Raw genomic sequence first — 23,405 nt, 5'->3', positions numbered from 1 at the left:
CTGCTGCATAGAGCAGAGTTCTGTTTTTATGTACATAGCTTCTCACTTCTGATGCACTGATGTGCATTCAAACCCTCTGCCTTTTTTTATCTGCTGAAGTACCTTCCAAACCTGGAGGTTCCCAGATGATTTGTGGATGGGATAAAGGCTTCCTGCATGAAGAGTCAATGGCCTAGCTATTCAAAATTCTTCAGAATTCTTCATTGGGTTTACCTGGGAGCCTAAATCTTTCTTGAGTGAGGCCAAAGGGCTTTATTTCCTACCTGAAATGTACCTACAAATCCTCTCTTCTAGCCCAGACAACACACTGTCTTCATGCATTTTGTTGACTAATATGCTTAAATCAAAAGTTAGTTTAATGTACCATAGACATCGGTGTATGCCAATCTCCATGGTGTCTTTTCTTTTTCTTAGCATGCCATGAAGCAAAATTACAGCTTCCCTTTCCACTCTGTTCAACAGAGAGGCATTTGGCTGTGCTTATCTGGCATTTGTGTTCTGAAGTAGAGCCTTCCAGGGCTATCAACACAATTTCCTGGCTTAAGAAGCCCTGCCAAAGAAATATTAGTGTGCCGATAAACAAATATTTTTGTTTGGGTGTATCAAAGTGTTAAGGTTATCCTGTTAATTTGCCCCTTACTTCATTAGTATTGAGTTAGACTATATTACTTTGGGGGCCTAGATAAGTTCTTTTATTAATTCATCAGGCTGGTAAATTGAAAATAATCATAACATTTGCACTGTATAAGATTTTTTATTTGTTTAATACTTGACTTATAAATATTTTTGAATGTATTGTAAGAAATCCCAATTTTCTACCTCCAAAAGACTTTTAAGTCCGTTACTATTTTACCTTGTTGATATAAAAGAATTGCCTTTCAGTGGTTTAATTCTAGAGTAAATACCCTAAATATGTTTGTGCGGACTGTGTTCTAAAACAAGGAGGAGTTTAGACAAAAACCTTTGGGTTTTTTTCTCAGAGTTGGGAAAAAAAAGTTTCTGGTTTCAACAGTAGTGCTGGAGTAGTGTGGAAATATATGTGTATGTGCAAATTTGTGTGTACTTCTTTGCTACTGATTCCAGAGACCATGAATCACTGTTTGAGAACTGCTTGTTAGACAGTAAGTTTGCTTGAATAGAGGATTCGTGTTTGACAAAATTGACCAACTCTGTGTTATGAAACAATTACCATACTTGGACCTAAAATCCAATCTGGGAAACATTATATTGCATACCTCTATGCTGTTGAGATTTGCCCTTGGCCTGCAGCAATTAAAATGCATCACGATGGGTTTCAGTTCCAAATGAATGCCTGGATACATGTATGGGTCCACAAGCATTTAGTACATTTAGGAGTCTTCATGCACTGTAGGTGCATAAACTCCTCTTGTTGATGAAGAACTTGTCAGTACTGACAATACTGTCCACCTCTAAAGAAGAAACCTAAGGTTTGGCTCAGGTGCACGTACACGACTGCTCAGTATAATCTGAGGTACTCTAGCATGCTTATGACCTGCACGGAGGAGGTATATCTTTTGGTGTCATATGAGAGACCTGTGTGGTACTTACAAATCAGCCAGATAATCTTAACGTAGCTGGCACTAGACATCTACTTGTGGGTGATGGAGTAAGAAACCAAGTGGCTGGTCATTTGAATTGCTCTTTAGTCTGTAAACACTGAACTCACAGCTCCATGGGATGGCACATCATGATACCAATCCATGGAAAGCATATTTGCTTAATCTGGGAGTTTGGTTTTCAGTCAGCTCAGTGAATTAAACCAACTAACCCCAAAGCTGCACAACCACAGTATTCAAAACAAGGTCTGAATGGGTAGTGGCAGGGAACTGGAGAAGGGAAAGTGCACTTATTCCTTTCAGCAGCAACTATTTGTTTCATGATGTTAAGCACAGTGTGGAATTACACTTTCTACGATTTGACTAAACTGAACTCTTCAGCCTTAGAGATGCTCCTGTCAATGCTGGAGAAGAGAAAGAACTAGAATGGTAATCCAGATGCATCTGTGAAGCTTGTTTCACTGTTTCTGTTGCTGATAACAGAGGATGGATAAAAAACAAACTAAAAGAATAGCCTTATGAAAAAGGCCAAGGCTTTGAAGTTGACTGTTGATACATATTTCTATCTTTACTTTTGTAGAAAAATAAAATCATAGAATATTAGAATGGTTTGGGTTGAAGAGACCTTTACAGGCCATCTAGTCCAGCCCTGCTGCAATAAACTGTGTCATCTTCAACTAGATCAGATTGCTCATAGCCCTATCCAGCTTCATCTTGAATGTTTCCAGGGATGGGGCATCTACCACCTCTGGGCAACCTGCTCCAATGTTTCACCACTCTCATCAGAAAAAAAATTCTTCTTTATAACTTTTCTAAAGATACCTTCTTTTAGTTTAAAATGAGTACCCCTTGTCCTATTGCACCACACCCTGTTAAAATGTTTGTCCCCATCTTTCTTATAAGCCCCCTTTAAGTGTTGAAAGGCCACAATAAGGTCTCACCAGAGCTTTCTTTTCTCCAGGCTGAACAATCCCAACTATCTCAGCCTGCCTTCATAGGAAAGGTGCTCCAGCCCTCTGATCATCTTCGTGGCCTCCTCTTGACTCACTCCAACAGGTCCATGTCTTTCCTGTGATGAAAACCCCAGAGCTGGATGCAGCACTCCAGGTGGGGTCTCATGACAGAGGAGTAGCGGGGCAGAATCACCTCCCTTGACCTACTGGTCACAGTGCTTTTGAGGCAGCCCAGGATACAGTTGGACTTCTCCAATTTCTCTCTTTGATTGTTTGTATTTCTTTTGTTCATTATCCAGTATTTGATAGGGAAACCATACATACAATACCGAGGATATAGGTTCGCTTAGCGACAGCCTCAGGAGCCATCTCCATTTCCTTCTAAAAGAAGGCAGTTTTCCTCCATCTCTGCTTGCCCAGTTGCCAACTTCAGCTCTCTTACCATTTATTATTAATAAGGGAAGTAGTTCAAGGATTTTTCCTTAACCAATAGGATCTCCAGGGCAAGAAAAGAAGGAGTCAAATCTCCTCAGGTTATCAAATGAAGATGGGTACCAAGATACTTTGAGAGATAAAAATAGAGATTTTCAATCAGTATCTTGCTTCAGGCATTAAAAGCATAGAGAAATGTCAAGACCATGTCAGAGTAGCCTTTCAGTATAGACAGTGGTTTCAAGAAGAAAAAGCCTTCCTCACTGTCATGCAAATGGAGACATTTTCTACCTTCAGCTGGTTGCTTATCTCATTCACTCTGTCACCAGATTGCAGGGAAGGGTTGTTAATGTGGGTGTTAGGGCATGTCTGTATGCTTATGTATATGCTGCTGTACACTTGTAAGCTGCTGGTGAATCAGTGTTTGGCTGTGTTAGGACAGCATCATGCCCAGAAGCTTTGCAAGTGGTTTCTGAAAAAGATTTGAAATGCTATCTAGCCCTCAGCCAGGATTAAATTCCATATCATTTGTCTGATACAACAGTGTGGGCTCCCTGTACCAGGAACTACTTATGTATTATCTTTCTTTCTGGTGGGCTCCAGGTGACACCACAGTAGGAATATAACCCAGTAGGCAGCACATGATGAGCTTCACAGGGAGAATGTATCTCCCAAATATGAGGACAGAATCACCTGAAAGAAGGCAAAACCATAGCTCATTCAGAACATTGACTAAACAGGCTATCAGAGCCTGCCAAGAGGAAATAACAGAGAAAACAAAGGTCCATGACCTTCCTGGCTCTTGGGCTTAGAGAGCTCTGAGCTAGCCCTGACCCAAGCAGACAGTCAAGATGGTGTGAAGGTGCAGGTTGGTGCTGCATAGAGATAACCAGTTTGGCTATGGAAGCTATTTCACATTTTTTTATGTGGCATCCTACCTGAGCTACCTGTACAGGTCGAGGACTGAGTTAACTTCCTTGGAAACAGCTTAGGTATTTTCACATTGCTCTTCACAGGTCGTAAAGGCAGAAGATAGAAATTGTACAGGGTACATCTCCACTCCTAGTACAGTTAATATACTTAGCTGTGATCAAAAGCTGATTGCATTATCTCTCTGCCCAGAGAGGGTGTGGAATCTCCCTTATTGGAGATATTCAAGAACTATCTGGACTCATTCCTGTGTCATGTGCTCTAGGATAACCCTGCTTGCTCAGGGAGGTTGGATAAGATGACCCACTGTGGTCCCTTCCAACCTGAACAATTCTGTGATTTCAAAGACAGCACTGTTGTTTTGTTTCGGGGAATTTTAAGTAAAAAATGCTTCAGAATTCAGGATTTCCCTTTAATGATGAATTTCATTTCATGTAGATTTTGCTGAGTTTTCCTCTTGAATATCACTCTGATGTTAGAGAAAATCATTTGACATTGCCCATTCTTCCTTAAGGGCCATATGACAGTCTATAGGAAAAGGAGAATGAGTGTTACGGGAAATTAACTGCGTAGTGGAGTTGTAATCACAGGAATCCTGTCACCTCCAGTGTTATGACCCTTGATTAATCTTTATACCAGAAAGAAAATAAGTACTAATGAGTTTGTTTATTAGCATTTACATAATTTTATGGTTGCATTTAATTCTTAGAATGTTAATTGCTATCTGTGATTAGTCCCTCTCATGCTGAAAAGTTTTTACTGGCGGCTATATCTTCAAGACTTTGTGTTGATTCATGTGTAATTTAAGTTGACAAGGACTCCAGCAGTATAAAAGGGAACAAAGAGTCTAGTTTCAATGACTAATTTAGTTGTGGCAGCACTGACTGGATGTACTTTGATGGTAATATTAAATCTCACCACTCCCTGAGTGAGGATTGAAGTAATTAGCAGGGCTTAGTGCCAGAAGGCAATGCAATTCACCATGGTTGAACCTAATTCAAGATTTATGGAGTGCAAATTTCAGTTATTTGTGGATTTTTAGACTACTGATTTTTCTGCTTTGAAGGCATTCTGATAACCTGTTTATTTCCTTTTATGTGTTCTGTTTAACATATGCAGTTTCTAGATGGATTCCTGAGACCTCTGAAAGCTTTTGTATTGCAATGTGAGGAGGAACTCCAAAGTTCCAGTTATCTGTTCACTAAAATGTATGCCATGATTTTCCATTCTCTTCTGTGATGGCAAGGAAAAGTAGAGACAGCAACACCCATTCATGGAAAGACTTAATTTTTTTCCTTATTATTGCATATTTTAGTGTATGCTGTATAATTGTTACCAACAATTTAAAAGTGCTTCCCACAGCTCTAAGAGCCAGTAGGAATGAGTGGGCAGAGCCCCTGGGTGATACTGCAGGTAAAAAAGATTTGGTTACACTAACATCTATACTAGAGCCCATAGAGTGCTGACTCTCCCCTAGCAGAAGGGTGTCACTGCTCAGTTCAGTTTAGTGGCATCCAGAATTCTTGCTCCTAGGGAACTCTGACACTTGTGTGTGAAACAAATGTAGATGTGAAATTTTGCAGTTTCCCAGTAAAATATTTTTGCAAAGCATACAATTCTGGAAATAACAAGAAACCTTCATCCAGGCACCCTTTTTAGTTATTTGAAATACAATTATATAGATTAATATAATAAGGAAGGTGCTGATATTTTTCTGAAAGTCAAAAGAAATTGAAATGATGCCTTTACACTTTTTAAAATCATACTATTTGTTCTTTTTTTGTTGTTGAAAGCATGAAAGAAGTCCATACATTTGCATATAATATTTTTGTTTTGTTGAAGCACCAAAAACTTAAGAACTACGTCCTGAAAAGGATGAAAATGGACACCTGTGCTTAAACAGCTCTGTGGTATAGATAGGGAAATAAAGACACCTTTTTTTAACTGTTTGTGAGGTTACTTTCCTAGGAGCCGTGAATGATTTTCCTTCCACATACTTATACACGTAACTACTCAAACATACAACTAAACGTGACCATAGGAAAATCAATGTGCATATCTTTCAGGGATATGAAAGGAATTTCCATCATCCATGGATTTGGGATTACTTGTGTGATAATCTTCTCACCAGTCAGATGTGCATGTGCATTGCTGGATGATTTTCAAATGTGAGACATCAGCAGGACTAGACTTTGTACTAGTCTGTGGGAAAATACTCCTTTGGCTCATCTTTGAGAGCACGTAGGGTTTGATGTAGGGTTATTTGCTTAGAGTCCAATACCTAAATTTTCAAAGATGCTTCAGATCAGGACATCCTTATGTGTTAAGTGCAAAAGCTTTTATTTATTTAGCATGAAACAGTGTTAATAGCATTTAGCTCTGAACAAGAAGGGAGTGGAAAAGCCTGTAGGGAATCTGTACAGTTGTGTGTTGCTCTGCAGGGAAATGTTCCTGTCTTCCCACTGTAAAGAGTTGAAGTGCACATATCCCATTATTTGGTTGATCAACTAGGATTTTTGGAGTGGAAGAGCTCAGCAGGAGCTCAGTGTGAAGCTGCCGTTTGGATTAACTCATATATATAGCGGGTATAGGAGTATCCTCATGAGAACTTGTGAGGGCTATAGCAATTTTAAAAAGTTTTCTTTGAAATGCAATATATCTATTAGAAAATAAACAAATTATGCAAGTCCAAGGTGAAATTTCCAGTCCAAGATAAAGAGAAAAACCTATTTCATTAAGGTAGAAATTTCTTTATAGCTGGTCCAAGTCATACAGAGCTGTAAACACTGGTCTGCAGCACTCAGACCAAATATTCACAAGCCATTTTGGGGATCTTCCTTCTTTCTATTTCTCTTTCTTTTAATAAAAGTTTCAGTTTCTCAAAATTCTTACAACTTGAGAATGTGCCCTGCTTTCTTTCTCACCACCATCTAAAGGCATTTGATCTTCTCTCCCACCCAGCTGACTGTAAAGCTTGGTTCTAATGGTTCTCTTTCTGAAAGCTGTTAAATAATTACAGGGAGTTTGTACTCAATTATGGAGCCAATAACCCAGATTCAGCTGACCTGACTTTTGCCTTCAATCTTAGGAGCACTTATTCCACAGTTATGATTCCTTCAAAAGCCAGTGCAAATGGAAAACTGCTTCCAAAGGATGATTAAACCTATCCAAAACCAGTTACCACCAAGGGAAGACTGTCTTTCTACTCACTATAAGGAAAGCCTAGGACTTTAAATGAGAGTCCTAACTTTTAGATATTGAAATCTAGATGAGTTCTTTACCAAACCAAGATTTCTCAAGAGAGGTAAAACCCTTTAAACTAGCAGAGAAGGGTGTTGCAGGACAAGTAAGTAGCAGGTTAATCTAAATTCAGGCTGGAGATCAAGTTAGCTGATTCAATCCTGCTTCTGAGGAGTTGGTATGTATACTAAGCATAGTAATCTATTAAATAATCCTATTACACAAGCAGAGACAGGAGTTTGGGAATTGATTTGTAGATGCTTAAAGGCAAAACGTTGAAATTACCATAAGGAGTTAAGGGCTTGTAACGAATCTGCCAACTAACATTTCCAACATACAGAACAATGTAGCATTTAAATCTTAGCACTATGATTTGAGAGCCTTCTGACTGAGATGTAGCCCTCCTTCTCAGCTGTTCCCTTCCCTAAGGCTAGGGGGAAGTAAAATTGAAGAAAAATATGGATATATATACATTTATAGGATCCATTCCTGATTTTTCTGCGAATATTTATTTTTTAAAATATTTTAAATTATTTTGTGCTAATTCAGTAATTTCCAGCCTATGGCTGGCACAGAATTGAAATTGATTTAAATAATTTTTTTAAATCTTACATTTCATTGTAGAAGGTTAAATTATGAGGAAATCTTGGATAGTTTCTCATATCTAATGAACAAATAATGTATTTGAAAAATAGTTTTTCCATTAAATAGTCTTTTGCATTAAAATTTTTGTGATCAACTAAGATAACTAAGGGTTTTTTAAAAAACAAAACAAAACAAAACCCACACCTTAAATATTGTCTTGATTATTTTTATTGTTAATCAGAAAAAAGATCACCTGACTATATCTCAGATGATTTTAACTGTGTTGCCCTACGTAGGTATTTCCACATTTAGCTGGAATGTACTTTTGTACCTCTGTGTGTAAAATTAGGTGAACAAATTAGACACTGTCTTAACTCTGCTTTCTGTGTTTCCCTGGCTCAAGCATCCCTACGACCCTGTGTATAAGAAGCGTCATCTTGTGTTTGTGTTGTGGGGATGTAATTAGTGCACTGAACTATGAAAGGCTGGGAGCTTATTTAAAATTAATTCTATCAAAATAGCATTTCACTGGAGTGAGGAAACAGATTTTTATATCTTGAAAAATCTTTAGCTGAAGTAAAAGAAAAAAAATGTTGCTCACTGCATTCTTTTACCTACAAGCAAAATGCTGCTTCTTTCATTGACACAGACTGTTATTTTAAACAGAACAACAGGCTTAAAGGTTTTTTTTCATAGTGTCATATAAACACTGGGCTGCGTCCTGAGCACACTGAAATTGATTCTAGAAGTCCGACTGTGAATTATGCTTTAAAGGAGTAGTAAATAGTCACACTCATGGAAGATAAAAAACATATCTATGTAATGAACCATCCCAAGAAGTAATGGGATTTTAATGGGATTGATGCCATATACCAACTTTATACTGTCCTCTTTATGGGATGTATGGTTTATTTTATAATTGGAAATACATACATGTGGGGCCTGGTGTTCAAATGAAATCAGGATCTGCAATTGGATCCTGTAAAAGCAACTTCAGCTTCTTTACTGTGGCTTTCTACCCAGCCATATATTAAACAGCAAGACCTGCTGGGTGCTGCAGACTTTTGAAAACCTTGTCTTAATTGTGGGAGAATTTGGAAAAAAGATCTGTTTGTAGAAGAGATGTACAAGAGGATGCATAATCTTCATTGAAATTCATGAGAACTGCTCCACTGCAGAGCAAGGGACCTAGACCATGGGTGGAGGAGCTCCAATTGCACACTTATTACATTAGTGTGAACATTATGACAGCAGCCCATTTCTGTCTGTCCCAGTGTGGCAGCTGGGAGAATCACCTGAAATGTTTTACAAGTGAAACAAAATATACCTGATGTCTCATTGTTTTTACAGACAAGGGGGAAACAGTCTTTGTTTTTCTACTTTATCTGCAGACAAAGCTAGCAGGTATATTTCAAAGGCGATCAATCTTTTTATTATGTTTTTCCTTGTGTCTCTTTCTTTGACAGCTCACATCTCCTAAATAGATATGTGCTATCCATCACAGTCTTACAGAGATAGGTGAGCCGCTCCATTATTCATCTGCCTCATTTTCATATATACTATGGAGATGAGTAAGGTTTTTTTGATCCTGCCTAGTCTTCAAACAAAATGGAAGCTGGGAATAAAAAGAGATGAAGAGGGCTTACTTACTCTAGAAATGTATCATCCCTGGAGGCAGTGCCAACAGTTTGATTTCTCTAGACATTCACTCCCCTTCATTGTGAGAACCTCTGTTTCTCAACACTTCAGTAATACAGAATCATAGAATCATAGAATAGATTGGGTTGGAAAAGACCTCCAAGACCATCAAGTCCAACCCCTGATCCAACTCCAATTACTATATCATGGCACTAAGGGCCACGTCCAATCTCTTTTTAAAAACCTCCAGGGATGGTGAATCCACTGCCTCTCTGGGTAGGCCGTTCCAATGCCTGATAACCCTCTCTGTAAAGCAGGTTGCAGTATTAAGCCTAGATAATCTAACAACTTGTATTTATTTCCTCATTTTTTCCATTTCTCAATACTAATTTATAAGCCTAGAAATTTATTTTGTAAGATAAAAATCACAAATAAGGTAAATATAGGACTATATGTTGATTCTTTCCCCCTTTTAGTCATTTGACTGTGCCAACCTCTTTTACTTGCTTCTGTCAGACATTTTTGGGAGAGCTAAGCCTTTGAGCAAAGCTTTGTGCTCTTTCTACACCTGCTGCTGACATTTTCTGACCTGAAGTTCATGTGATTTTTCAGTGCAATAAACCGTTCTCAGAAATATAATTTTGAAAGTATCAAGTGGGCTCATCTGAAAGGGAGCCAGTGAGTTCAAGCAGCATGGGTGTAGTGTGGGACTGTGGTCAGAGACCCAGAATCAAATATGTAACAAAAGCAATTTTTTGGGCAAGTGTTCTTGATACTGATCACACTTTGGGACCATCTTTACTTTGAAGTTACTCTTTGCTTGGAACTTCTGTAATTCAAGTATTGAAGTATTTGGTAAAAACTCAAATAAAGTAGTACAAAAAGTCTGTTGTGGTCCTGCCCTTTCTCCTTCACCAACTTTCTGACTGAAATTTCTTTTCTACTGTAGATTTTTTCTTCTTAATGAAGTCTCTTAAGCTATACTAGGACTTAGCACTGTTTAAGACAAGTGTTTCCTCCTAAGTTAACTCCTAGAATTATGCATTCACTGCAGATATTAAGACTAAATTATAATAATGTTAAGGGAATAAGAGGAGCATTTTACCCAAAGGCTGTTGTTTAACCCTGAGTTCTCCATCTGCAGATGCAACAAGACTCCCTCTGAACTATCTCTCTGAAAAGTTGGTCAGATTCACCCTTACCAGTGCTTTGTGAATCTCCACAACTTTGGTTATTGACAATGATTAGGACTTCTGTTACATTTGTAGCCGCTAGCTTAATAAATATTTTATTGCATATTCTATACATTTTTCATAGATATTATTTTAGTTTCACTATGATTTAGTAATTTACTGTATTATCTGTTTAAGATATTAATTTACATTCTTTGAAGTCTGTCTTTTCAGTCAAGTTATCTTTGCATTTCTTCTGATTTGCCTTCATGATAGCAGAACAACAAGATGGTCTTTATTTGACCTCTAGTCTTCAAACCAATCACCATCACTTTATAGTGTTGCCTTCCTTTCCTCATAGAGTTAGAAAATTCTGGTGGAAACATTTAGTAACAGTGGGTTTCATGCTTTGATTTCTAAGAGATGAAATCTCTTTGAGAAACAAATTATAGTTATTCATGTTCTCCAAATTTATGAGACTATGGGATTCCTGGAGAGTGAGTATAACATTAATTGCTTTAAACTTTGCCAATCAACCTAATTTTGACTAAATTACCTATGGCATTCCATATCTCTCTGCCATGCTTACAATTTCATGTTCTTTACCAAGATGAAACTCATTCTTCTTTAACTACAGTATTGCTCTACCAGTGACAGATAACTGATGGGCTTTCCTGCATTCTTTTAAAAAAGGTTCTTTGAGTAAAAACTCACAAAACCAGATTCAGACACATCCACTCCTGGTTTGCATTCCAGCTCTACAATTACATTCAGCACATTATTATTCAGAACATTTCATGCTAAATCTTTACTTGCCTAAAAGTTCTCCAGTGTAACTTTATTACTAACACTAAGAAATAGTTTATCTTATAAACTTTATGCAGTGTTATAGTAATTTTTATGAGTAGTTACATTTTCACAATCCTTAGAAATTACAGGTTTTTTTAATGTTAAGATCAAAGACATTTCATTGAAGGGGAAGAGGCCAATTGCATTAGAAAATCTAGCTATTATCCAAGAAAAACAACATGCTTCTAATTTTCTAATTTTAAATTCATTTTGATCTGCCTTCTATGGAGATCAACCCTATGGTCAAATCACTGACAATGACTGCCAAATTTTAACAGGGCCAAGAGTCACAGGACAAAGACTGAATGCTCTGGGAGGAAGGAAGGCAGAAAGGAAGGAAGATGGTAGGACCCATGTGTCCTGTCCTTCCTACTGCTCAGAGGAGCTGGATTAGGTGTGCAGTTATTTTTGGGGAGATGCCAATGCCAGCAGCAGATGCAGCCTCGCTTCGTCCTGTTGCTGGGTGCTGCACTACCTGCACAGCATTGCCCCATCACAGCCAGCATGGTGAGACTGGTGCCCGATCAGTTGCTTGTGAGCTGCCTCAGTGCAACTACTTGGTGTCTGTAGGTTGAACCTTGCTGTTGACATCATGCAGAGAGGTATATTTTTCCCAGATTTCATAAAGCAGTTATCTTTGTTCTGTTCACAGCCTCAGAGGGAATTCCCATAACATCTTGGGTCAAGGACTAGCAGCAGTACTGATAATAGTCATTATGGGAAGGATTAAAGGCCAGTGTGTGCCCCCTCTGTTCTTTCTTCTTGTCTACCATCACCCAAAGCATAGATGAAATTTTAGGTTAGGGGGGGCATCGCGTTGTCTCAACTTAGAAACAGAAATTACAGCAAATCACACTTTTTCAGTCAAAAGTATACCCTATTACAGTCAGCACAGACCTCCTGTGAAAATGCAGGGAATATATGGCGGGGGAAACACACAGCAGCAATTGCGAGTGTTGGCTGTGTCTGCAGAGCAGGTTGGCTGTAATCAAGGAGGGGCAGCACCCTCTGCTTGATCTGCTGCCAGAAACTACTGAAAACGTTCAAGTGGCTCAGAAGCATCAGTAGTACTGGGCGATGCACTCAGATCAGCTAATCCTAAAAGGTGTCATTCCCAATCCCTTAAATCAGCTTGAGCCATAGTAGAAATGAACTGCTGGGTGGCCATCATGCCAGAGGACTCCTCCATCATCCCTGTTGCACCAGCCCTTGACCTGGCCCTTCTGCTGTGCAGCTGCACAGGAATCAGCCTTGTGAATTGACCTGGGAGAAAAATTTACTTTTTGTTTTTCACTTTTTCCTTTCCAGCCAGATCTGTGTGCAGCCCTGCTGGCTGCTCAGGTACATGGACTCTTGTGAAACCACGGCAGGGTGGGTGGGTGTGTCAGGCTGCTTAATTTGGTGTTGCTGAGTGCAAACGATTTTCTGAGTGAACCTGGCCCATTAGCTAGAAAATAAATGATAGTGTGGCAGATCCTCTTGGGATCAGAGAGAATACTTAGGCCTTTTAAAGCAAAAGACTCCTCTGAATATGCCAAGCTGTCCCACCCATATGCATTATTGAAAAAAGCTGCTTTTTAACACTAGTTTCTGTTTTATCCTTTCTTTGAGCTTCCCATACGTTTTTGAAATATCCCATGATCTGGTTTCCACTTACAGTTTGTTCTTCACTGTAGAGAAGTGATTTTCAATAATCACCCAGCATCAAGAGAAAACAGTGTGCTACAGCTAAAGCAGATTTAATCTTTGGCCTTCTCCTTCTGTGATTTTTAAAATAATTGGCATTTCTGGAACAGTATCGTTATCTGTAAAATGTATCATTTATTTAAATAGAAAGCTTCCTAGGTAATGTCCAGCTTCCTGAATAACCTCACATAAAAATATAGCACGGTGGGAGAAAAGTTATATCAAAAAACAATCAACTGAAAGCTGAAGCTGTTCGTTTTATCATGGAAAATAGTTTTCATATCTGTAGGATATTCACAATTGTCAAACTGTATCTGAGGTGTCTGTATTCAGGGTACATGGCAATATGTCCTGTGAAGACAGACTGATAAGAGTTAGGTTTGTTCAACCTGGAGAAGAAAAGGCTCCAGGGAGACCTTTTAGCATCTAAAGAGGCTACAAGAGAGTTGGAGAGGGACTTTTGGCAAGGGCATGGAGTGATGAGACAATGAGTAATGGTTTTAAACTGACAAAGGGTAGGTTTAAATTAGGTGTTAGGAAGAAATTCTTTACTATAGGGATGGTGAGGTACTGGAACAGGTTGCTGAGAGAAGCTGTGGATGCCCCGTCCCTGCAAGTGTTCAAGGCCAAGTTGGGTGGAGGTCTGGGCAAACTGTTCTAGTGGAAGGTGTTCCCGCCCATAGCAGAGGGGGCTGGAAGTAGATGATCTTTAAGGTCCCTTCCAACCCATGTCATTCTATGATTCCATGTATTGGCTGTGTTCTGCAGCTGTATAAGCTAAGGCAGACGAAAAGTATCTCAGTTGGAATGTAATCAGCCCAGAAATTCATATCAACCAGCCATGATATCTGTTAACCTGACTCTTCATTAAGGGCAAACTCAAGCTTGGCTCTGGGGGTCAATATCACAAGCTCTGTGGAGATGGAGTACCTGACATTTGAACTGGTGAGTGCAGAACCACAGGTGAAGCTCAGTTAACTCGGAGCAGTCCTTGCCTCACCATCCCACAGGGCTGGGTCAGCTGTCAGTCTCCCAGACTCATTTGATTTTAAATACTGCTTTTCTTCAACTGATTTTTAGTGCATTTTGCCAGTGTTCTGGTGGTACTTTTTTTGACCATGAGTTTTTACTAGTCAATGACATAATTCCTTCTTTTAGCAGCGGATATAAGACATGCCAGGCATACCATTTACATGTACTGTGTACATACCTATGCGCGCATACACATCAGTGTAATAACGTAATGGGCACTGCAGAATGGAATGAGGTACAGAGGTTCCTGAGCCTTCTAGTGCAGACTGACCATGCAGAGAACGGAGGTTTGGCTCCTAAATCTGAGTAGCTGAGTGAGGTATAGCCTGGCAGAGGGGTTCGTTAGAGGGGACAGCACCACACCAGCAGAGCTATCTATATTCAGGAGATCTCTGCACTGACATAAATATATTACTTCTCATTCCAAATTATCTCAATGTCTGCTAACTCAGCATCTCTGTATTGTCCATTACAGACAGACAAACAAACTCCCTCCAGAAACTCTTGGAATTGTGTTTTTTTGCAGTGTCACTACTGTAAAAAAAATTTTTTTTTAAAAAAGTGTCTGTGACTGTTGCTGATAGAGCAGCACTTAGCATAATGCCTTCCTTGGCTGGCAATCTCAAGTGAGCAGAATGTGAGAGTGGAGGGAGGCAGTGATGAAGATGCAGAAATCCTTCATCTCTTTTCCAAACTCCAAAAACAAAGGAAAAACGAGAGCAAAACTTATTCAATAAAAGAAAAATCAACAAGATGAAGCACGGAGTTTCCACTCTGTAATAGTGACAGCAAAATATTCTTCCTTCCATCACCTCAAAAAGTCTGGAATAAAGCATGATTTAGAGAGAAATCCAGCAGGACTGAGGGAAGAGGTGCAAAATTCCCTGCGTAGTGCGTGATAATCCTGTGGGCTCCTGCTGGCATATCTATGTGTCTCCCAGGTGAGCTTCTTATCCACTGCAGTTTCCCCAGCTCCCTGCAGCAACCCAGTCAAGTAGAAAAGTTCATCCATAAGACTTTTATAGGTCACCTGGTGCTTGGGCTGCTGAATCCAAACGACCTTAGTGCTGATGGAGAGAAATAAATATGGGTAGGTTCTGCAGGAAAGAATAAAAGGAAATGCCCCATGTGTGGGCATCTCATCATCATATATTTGCAAGAAGGATGGTTCTTTGGGAGCAGGTGTACCCAAAAATGATATAATCCTTGGCATTGGAAAGACATAAAATCATGTTAGATAAATAAGGTGTATTAAGAAGTAACATAAGAATCATCTGCTTAGGACTGAAATGGATAGAGTTCCAGAGCTTCTCGTATTTTCTACCTTAGACATCTGCTGTAACCCTGATGCCCATGAGTCTGCAGGTTTGGAGCTGGATGAACACTCTATTTAAGGCAGCACAGCTCTCTTCTGGTTATGACTTTGTGGGATTTCAGACATGACTAATGAGAAAAAAAACAGATCATGGACTATATTCCAAAGGAAATTATGTATCATTGGTTCTTCATAAAACCTACTCAGGCTGCAGGAGTACAGAACCTATCAATTATGAATGAATAGATTGCAGTTCCATTATTTACTATAAAAAACTGTGCTCTGTAAGTATGCATAAAATAGCAATAAATAAAGGAAGCCTGGGGAAAGGCAATCCCCAAGCTAAAAGAAATGTAAAGGAGCTAGCAATAGGGAAGGTCCTTCCCTGGATATTTTTAACAAGAGAGTGGACATCCTATTTTGTAGTACCCTGAGGAGATCGACCTAGTCACTTCTATGAGGCAGGGTAAGTCATTCAGTGGTCATTTTCCACTTCAGATCCTCACAATTCTATTAAACCAGAGTATAAATGGTTACCTTTAGGGGTATGATGATGGATGAAATGCCTCTTGTGATGTGTGCTCCTCCTCGATAAGACTTCTGGCATGTCATTTCCCAGGGACTTCACAATAGGCACATTGAAATAGATTACATACGGAGAGCATACAAGCAGTGTGGACAATTGCTTTTAGGAATAAGGTTACAGTTAAACATTTATGTCAGTATTACGTAGAGATTACCCACAGGCAGCACAGTAGAAATGAGCCTTCAGGGAGATCTTAATCAAAGAGGTGGCAGAAATCTTGTGACTCAATTTGTAGTCAAAAGAGTGAGTTAGGAAACCAAAAGTTCTTTATATGCTCTGCTGGCAAACTATCTGGTCAAGACTGGCATGGAAAGAAAAGCAAAGGCAGCTGGGGGCAGATAAATGAGAACAGAACTCCACAGGGCTTTGAAAGATACTAGAATGTAATGAGTTAGGGGAGAAACTCAAGGGAATGAGTGACATAATTAAAGCAGTAAGAAAAAAAAGTGATACTAGCAGATGCATTTCTCAGACCTGGAGGATAAAATGAGAGGCTAGAGAAGAAGATGCTGCAGCAGTCAGGACCTCACATAGAAATTTAACTCTAGAAATAGGTAAAGACAGTGAATTTCAATAAGTTGAGGAAGACAGGTAGAATGACTCTGAAAGAAAGATCAGTTTCAAGCTCTCTTTAAAAGGATGGAAATTTTTACTTGAAAATTATTTTTTTTGATCTACATATTGCAACACTATTCTGAAAAATATTTAGAGTCTGGAATTCTGATTGCCATAATCACACCAATCTACTGAGGTCAAGTAAGTTTAGGTGGACATGGAAGAAGAAATGCACGTCATGATGTATACAGTGACTAAGGAAGATCTCAGGGTATTCATGGGTGATTTTAGTAAAGATGGTGGTTCAAATGGAGCTCTGGTTAAATAATATGAATTGAAACTCTGTATTGCTGTTGTATTCCTAAGATGTGGAAGGATAGGGCTATTTGTTTTCCCATAGGGCTATTTGTTTCCCTATTTTCCTAGTATTCATCTTCAGAATTATAATAATGCAAAAATATGACTTCTAATGTGCCAGCATACCTTTTCCTTACAATTCTCCAAATTCTATTAGTTCTGCTCCATGGCAAGAGTAAGTGAAAAGCTGATGAGTTGATGGCATAATGCACTATCACTGCCAGATTGTCATAGCTGTATTGCAGTAAAAGAAAATCACAGTCAGTGATTTATGAAGTTACCAGTCTTTTCAATTTACACTGATTACAAAAAAAATAAGGAATAAAAAAATAAAAACAGTAAAAAACCCCTCCAAAAATGGCTTTAATTCTACAGTGTATTCCACATAAAAACAAAAATATATGTTAACTCAGCAAGCAGTATCACTGTGGGGGTTTAGTTACCACCTTTTTTTTCTCATTATGTTTTCCTTTGCCTCTTTTCGTCTGATACCATTATACTGTGGGCATTTCTATAACTATAGAACCACTTTTATGTTAGTTATAGCTCCTACTTTCTCTGCCAAAAAGAAAAAGATGCATATCACTCAGACCAAGGCGGCTGAAGAAAAATGCATCTATTATGAATGATATAAAAGGAATATTAGTCTCACTTTGAAAGGTCCACCTTGTTTTCTTTCCAATAGTACAAGTTACTTTGCTATTTGCATTATAAATGAAGACTGCTTGATAATTTTTAACTAGTAGCTACGTTTTGTTACTTATTGTACCCAGGGAGGAAAGGTTAATATTTGGACAGGGCATGCAGATCTGAGGGTCAAAGAACCTTTAGCTGTGATGTAAAACAATTAATAGCAGTGGCATAAAGCAATTATTTTAAACTCTGAGTACATTCTTTTTTTTTTTTTTTTTTTTTAGATTTTGTCAATGAATTATAGAAGGGACAATATAGGTGGGAAGAGAACAACAGGAGCTGTGAATTAACAGGAGCAGAGAAAGGAGCAAGTGACTGACAGATGTGTTGCTAGTCACCTCGAGGACTTTTCAAAGTTATATTCTTTAGGGCTTGTCTGAATTATAACTAAGCTATTGATCCATACCTAATCACCAAGAGACTCAAGTCTGAGCTCTCCTAGAATGGTGAACTTCTGTTTACTTCATACTCTATAAAGACCTTCTCTGTTTTGATGGGTATGAAATAGTAGAACAGAGTATATATTATTTAATGTGTTGTCTGCTTCCTCTGATTCTGTGAATTCATAGTTTCTTACAGTTCCCACCTGTATTTTTCCTACATTTATGAAACTCATTAAATACAGTTATTCAGTGTCTAAATCTTATATAGGAAGTTAAGGCATATGGAAATCTGTCCTATTTGGAAGGACTATGCTATTGGAAAGGAAGCAAATCAAGGTCAATTCTACTTAAATCTCTTCTCTAAGAGCATTAACTAATGTTTATCCTGCACTTTTATCCAGTATGATTTTAAAGTTGCATGCATATTTGTACTTTATTTGACTTATAAAGAGCTAAGTAATCATTGTTACAATGAAATAGCCCTTTGCTTCTTATCTCTTTTCTTCTTTTTCTCTTCCACGAAGAAAAGAGGAGAATTAGGGTAGATATTGTTGCTTCACTGGAAATTGTTGATCTTTTCCTCAGAAAAGAAGAGGATGTCTTTCCCTCTTTATGGAATAAGCTTAGACAAACATAAAAGAGTAAGGAAAATTAGAAAATACTTTTTTCCCCCCATCTTTTTGTATTTACATAGTTCAATAGCTGCTTAGATATCACAGAGATTATAACTGCATAATTTGATTTTAATTATGAACAGATAAGTATTTTTACAGTAAATTTCTTGTTAAGGGCTGACCTTTTAAATTAAATGCTCAGAAAGTCCATGCTACTGAGTAGCCCTTTTATTTTTTTGTAGCTTCTACAGCCCAGAAGATTTTGTAGGGGGAGGAAATACATGTAAGCAATCAACATTTTCCCCATTATTGCTAGGAAACTTTTTTTTTTAAGTATGAAGCAGCATTTTCAGTGGCTAGGATCTTCTGGTGAACTCCTTACCATCAAGCTGTCATTTTTATCTTGCTTTAATGAATTGTCAGGAAAGATTTTAAGTTTTTTGAAAGTCTAGAAGTTTGGTCTGTGCTTAACAAGAATAACACACTTTCTTTATTTCATCGGCTTTTCTTTTTCATCATCCATCTCCTGGAACACTACAAAAGATTAACTGAAAAGCACTCTCAGCACATGGAACCATCATAACACCTCCCACGCTGGCTTTTGGATATGTTGCTTCCATTGTCTCATATCGGTTCTCTCTTTTGTGTTCTTGGTATCATACTAAGTGCTGAAGGTAGATAAATGCCCAAAGCAATATTTCTGCAAAATGTTCTGTATTTTGAGCTCTGTGTTTTGGACTGTTAGGAGCTCCCTCCAGTGTTGTTCATAAATGTGGAAGTCATTGTAGCAGGTCTGAGCTAAAAGGAAACCTTTTCGTTCCATTCTTAGGAATATCATCTGTACTCGGTGTGGTCCAAGTGTTTTCAGTTTACAGCTTCAGCCATGGGTATAATTAGCCATCATGTGCTATGGACTAGAAAGCTAGTACATTGCATTCAAGAGCTCTAATTATTTATTTGTATCTTCTCTACTTTATTACTTCTGGAAAAAAGTAATTCTTCCAGATGCTCCTGGGAGAATGGACACATGCAGTAAACAATAATTTTAAGTCTAACCTTGGCCTGGTCAATATTTTTAGATCTTTTGGTCCTCACCTAATAAACTAAGATAGTAATGCCTTAGGATAATGACTTCTAAGCTATAAAATGGTTAGAAAATTTACTTTTGTATTACTTACCAAAAGAGCAGTTGAATTTCCTTGTTGCTTACAATAAAATTGCTGATTTCTTCAAACTGTCCTTGTGTGTAACTAGCTATCTTCTTAATACAGGCTAGTCAAAGTGTCACAGAATAAAATAATAATATATCAGAATCAGAATAACAAAAATACCAAGAATAATTCATTTCCAAAACCTGTGAGTCAAGTAGTCCAACTGTGACAGAAGGAGGTTTATGTAGAACATGAAGGACTGTTAAGGTCGAAGGGCTGAAGAATAACGTAAAGGAGACAGAGAATGTGTATCTGGATAAATAGAGACAATTTGAGCCATCTGGGATAAAAAGTTTCCAATCTGGGCAGAATGTCTTCTAATAAGTGAAATAAACTTGGTGGTAAGTTAAAAAATGGAAGGAAATGAGATTGTTTTGATAGTAAAGGACAATTGAAAGAGAGATTAAAGAACTTTTATAATGGGAGAGAAAAAAGGAAAGCATACCTCCCCTTTAGTCTAAGTTGAGTGTGTTGTGCTACAATTGCTTTTTCTTACTCACCTAAAGCTGTGTTAATGTTACAAAGCGTTGTAACTTTGTGGGAAAAGTCCTTTTGAAATCAGAATCCCACAAAATAATGTACTAACTTTTCCCTGGATGCCATGGCAGTATTTGAAAGTTGTATTCTGAGTTCCCCAGAACATACACTAAAGTAAGAACATTATTGTGACTGTCAGAAGAAGGGTGATCAGAGAAGACTGATCTAAGTTTGATTCAGAATGAGTAATGAAAGTAACATTTTAGTTTACTTTAGAAACAACAGATGGACTCATCATATGCCTGTTAGTGCTGATTTTATTGTGGGAGGACTAGTTTCCTAGTGCTCCTCTATGTGACATTGCTGGACAAGTCACCTCTCAGGAGGTCTTCTGGGATATTTGGAGCTTAGGGCCTGGGACACCTCAGTGCATATGTAAGCCCAGCTAAGAATGAAGCTGTCTCCAACTTGCCAAGTCCACCCTGCACTCCAGACAGTATTGAAACCATCAAGTTGGTTCGTCTTCATTCTACCCCTCCAGGTAGAACTGACAGCACAACTACACCCATATGAGCTTGTGTATACTTCCAGTGTTGAATTTGAAGACCCCATTTTGACAATTCTTTGGTACCAGAACCTTTGCTGAGCACATTGAACACAGTTGTCTTTTGAAGACACACTTTCTGAGACATCTATTGTCTCCTCAATTTTACCTTTTACACATCAGTGTTATTTTCTATATCAAGGAACCTAGAGAAAAATAACTGCTGTGATGATGGGATTTGTGGATGTACATAGCTAACTGGTTGACTGTATTTTATACTGTTCATCTGCTTTTTTATTCATGAGAGAGTACTTCCCAAAATAGCTCCAACTTTGGTTTCAAAGGATGAATTTCATGAGAATGTCTTTGCAGTCTCTAAACCCTCACAATAAATCAGAATACTTTCTTCAGTGTCTGCATCTTCATAGAGTCCACATGATTTATTTATCTGGAACTGCAAGGTTTCAGCTCCCTAAAAGGCATTCTATTTTGTTTGTGGTCCATAAAATGTTTCTACAGGTTCATTTAACACTAAGTAAAAGCATGTCCTTCAGAGGTTGCTAAGACTTCAAAGACAAGAACTTTTTTTTAATTGATAACTCTGTTTCATGCTTTAATGTGTATATCAGAAAGTTGCCTATGAGAAGCAGGGTCAAAGGCATGGATCTAGTAAAGAGTCAAAGACATGGAACTAGAATGAACTAATAGTTCTCAATCTTTTCCCTCTGACAAAAGTCAGAATGGGATGGATTATCTGACATTGTTCTCTAAGTCAAGTAGATCTTTCCCAAATTCTCATCCTCTGGGAGCTCTTTCTTTTCTACTCTCTTCAGGAGGCCATCTTCATACCTAAGAAGTTGTCTGCTACTTTTGTTGTCCAAAGTTTACGTGTCCAAACGACTTTTCATGATTCCATTGATCAGAAACCTCTCAGATTACTACTAGTATTCTACCTCTGTCATAAGCATCTGGGAATTCAGGACCTGAGTTATGCTGCATTTTACCTGTGGTCACATGCAGCAAAAAAAAAAATAAATGTCCAGGTAGTGTATATTGGAATGTGGCCCTACAGTCACTGAAACTCCTTTAATTTTGAGTGAGTCCAGCACCTTCATGCTGCCTTAACAGAAATATCAGGAGTCCGAAAAGGAATGTGTTGTAGTGCCCACAAAAGGCTGATTGGGACTTTCACAAGAAAGAAAACAGGTGTCTGTAATATACTCTTAGTGTCAATGCTGTTCCTCTGTACTTGGGCTAGGCATCTCTAAGGATTGGCAAAAGGAAGATAATATTGTGAAGGATAGATTTAGTTTAGTGATAGCAAGAAAACAATGGTAGAAAATTTCCAGCCTTCAGGAGACTGAGAAAGGGCAACTAGGCCAGAAGCTTAGAAGAGCACAAGCTGGTGAACTGGACAGGGATACTAGGTTGACAACTGTGACAGAGAAAGACAAGAACCCAAGAATGAGAGCCTCTGAGAAAAAACTTCCCTGTAGAGTTCTGATTGTTTATTGACACAGCAAGTAACCGTGATTGCTTGTAGAAAAGTATTTGTCTTCATCGCTCTCCCAACTGATACACACAGGTCCCAGGTCCCTTTCTGCCTGGTTGCTCTCCAGCCACTCTGGCCCCAGCCTGTAGCGCTGCAGGGGGTTGTTGTGGCCAAAGTGCAGGACCTGGCACTTGGTCTTGTTAAACATCATACCATTGGATTCAGCCAATTTATCCAGATCCAATGTATCCTACACTCCAGCAGATTGACATTCCCCTCCAGCTTGAGTCATCTTCAAATGTGCTAATGGTGGACTCAATCTCCTCATCCAGATCATTAATAAAGATATTAAACATGACTGGGCCCAACACTGTTCCCTGGGGGACATCACTACTGAGTGGCTGCCAACTGAATGCAGCACCATTCACCACCACTCTCTGGGCCTGGCCCTCCAGTCAGTTCTTAACCCAGCAGAGAGTGCCCCCGTCCAAGCCGTGGACTGCCAACTTTTTCAGAAGAATGCTGTGGGAGATGGTGTCAAAGGCTTTGCTGAAGTCCAGGTAGACACATCCACAGCCTTCCCCTCATCCACCAGGTGGGTCACCTGATCATAAAAGGAGATCAGGTTGGTCAGACAGGACCTGCCCTTCCTAAACCCATGCTGGCTGGGTCTGATCCCTTGTCCATCCTGTAGGTGCTGTGTGATTGCACTTAGGACGATCTGCTTTGTAACCTTGCCAGGCACTGAGGTCAGGCTGACAGGCCTATAGTTCCCAGGGTCTTCCTTTTGGCTCTTCTTGTGGATGAGCATCACATTTGCCACCTTCCAATCATCTGGGACCTCCCCAGTGAACCAGGACTGTTGGTAAATGATGGAGAGCGGCTTGGTGAGCTCTTCCAGCAGTTCCTTCATCACGCTAGGATAGATCCCATCTGGTCCCATAGACTTGTGAGAATCCAAGTGGCTCAGCATGTCACTAACTTCTTCCTCCTGGATAGCAGGGGGGTTATTCGACTCCCCATCTCTGTCTACCAGCCCAGGAAGCCAGTTGTCCTGAGGACAACCTGTCTTCTTGCTGAAAAG

The 23,405-nt window shown here is 38.9% G+C and overlaps 1 protein-coding gene and 1 long non-coding RNA gene across 10 annotated transcripts in view; both read left to right on the top strand.

Annotated features, from left to right (window-relative positions):
• Positions 1–23,405, top strand: part of DLG2 (discs large MAGUK scaffold protein 2) — a 999,036-nt gene that overhangs the window by 207,949 nt on the left and 767,682 nt on the right. The gene's annotated exons all lie outside the window — the stretch shown is intronic.
• The window catches only part of LOC113955492, a 38,918-nt gene continuing 16,865 nt past the window's right edge, over positions 1,353–23,405 (top strand). Inside the window, exon 1 of the long non-coding RNA XR_003530588.1 lies at positions 1,353–1,448. This is a non-coding gene — a long non-coding RNA (uncharacterized LOC113955492). The remainder of the gene's footprint in view (positions 1,449–23,405) is intronic.

Source organism: Corapipo altera, unplaced genomic scaffold (assembly GCF_003945725.1).
Source record: "Corapipo altera isolate COAL_440 unplaced genomic scaffold, ASM394572v1 0, whole genome shotgun sequence".
NCBI classification, from domain to species: Eukaryota; Metazoa; Chordata; class Aves; order Passeriformes; family Pipridae; genus Corapipo; species Corapipo altera.
Note: the sequence above shows the minus strand (reverse complement) of the source record. Positions and strands in the feature narration are given on the sequence as shown.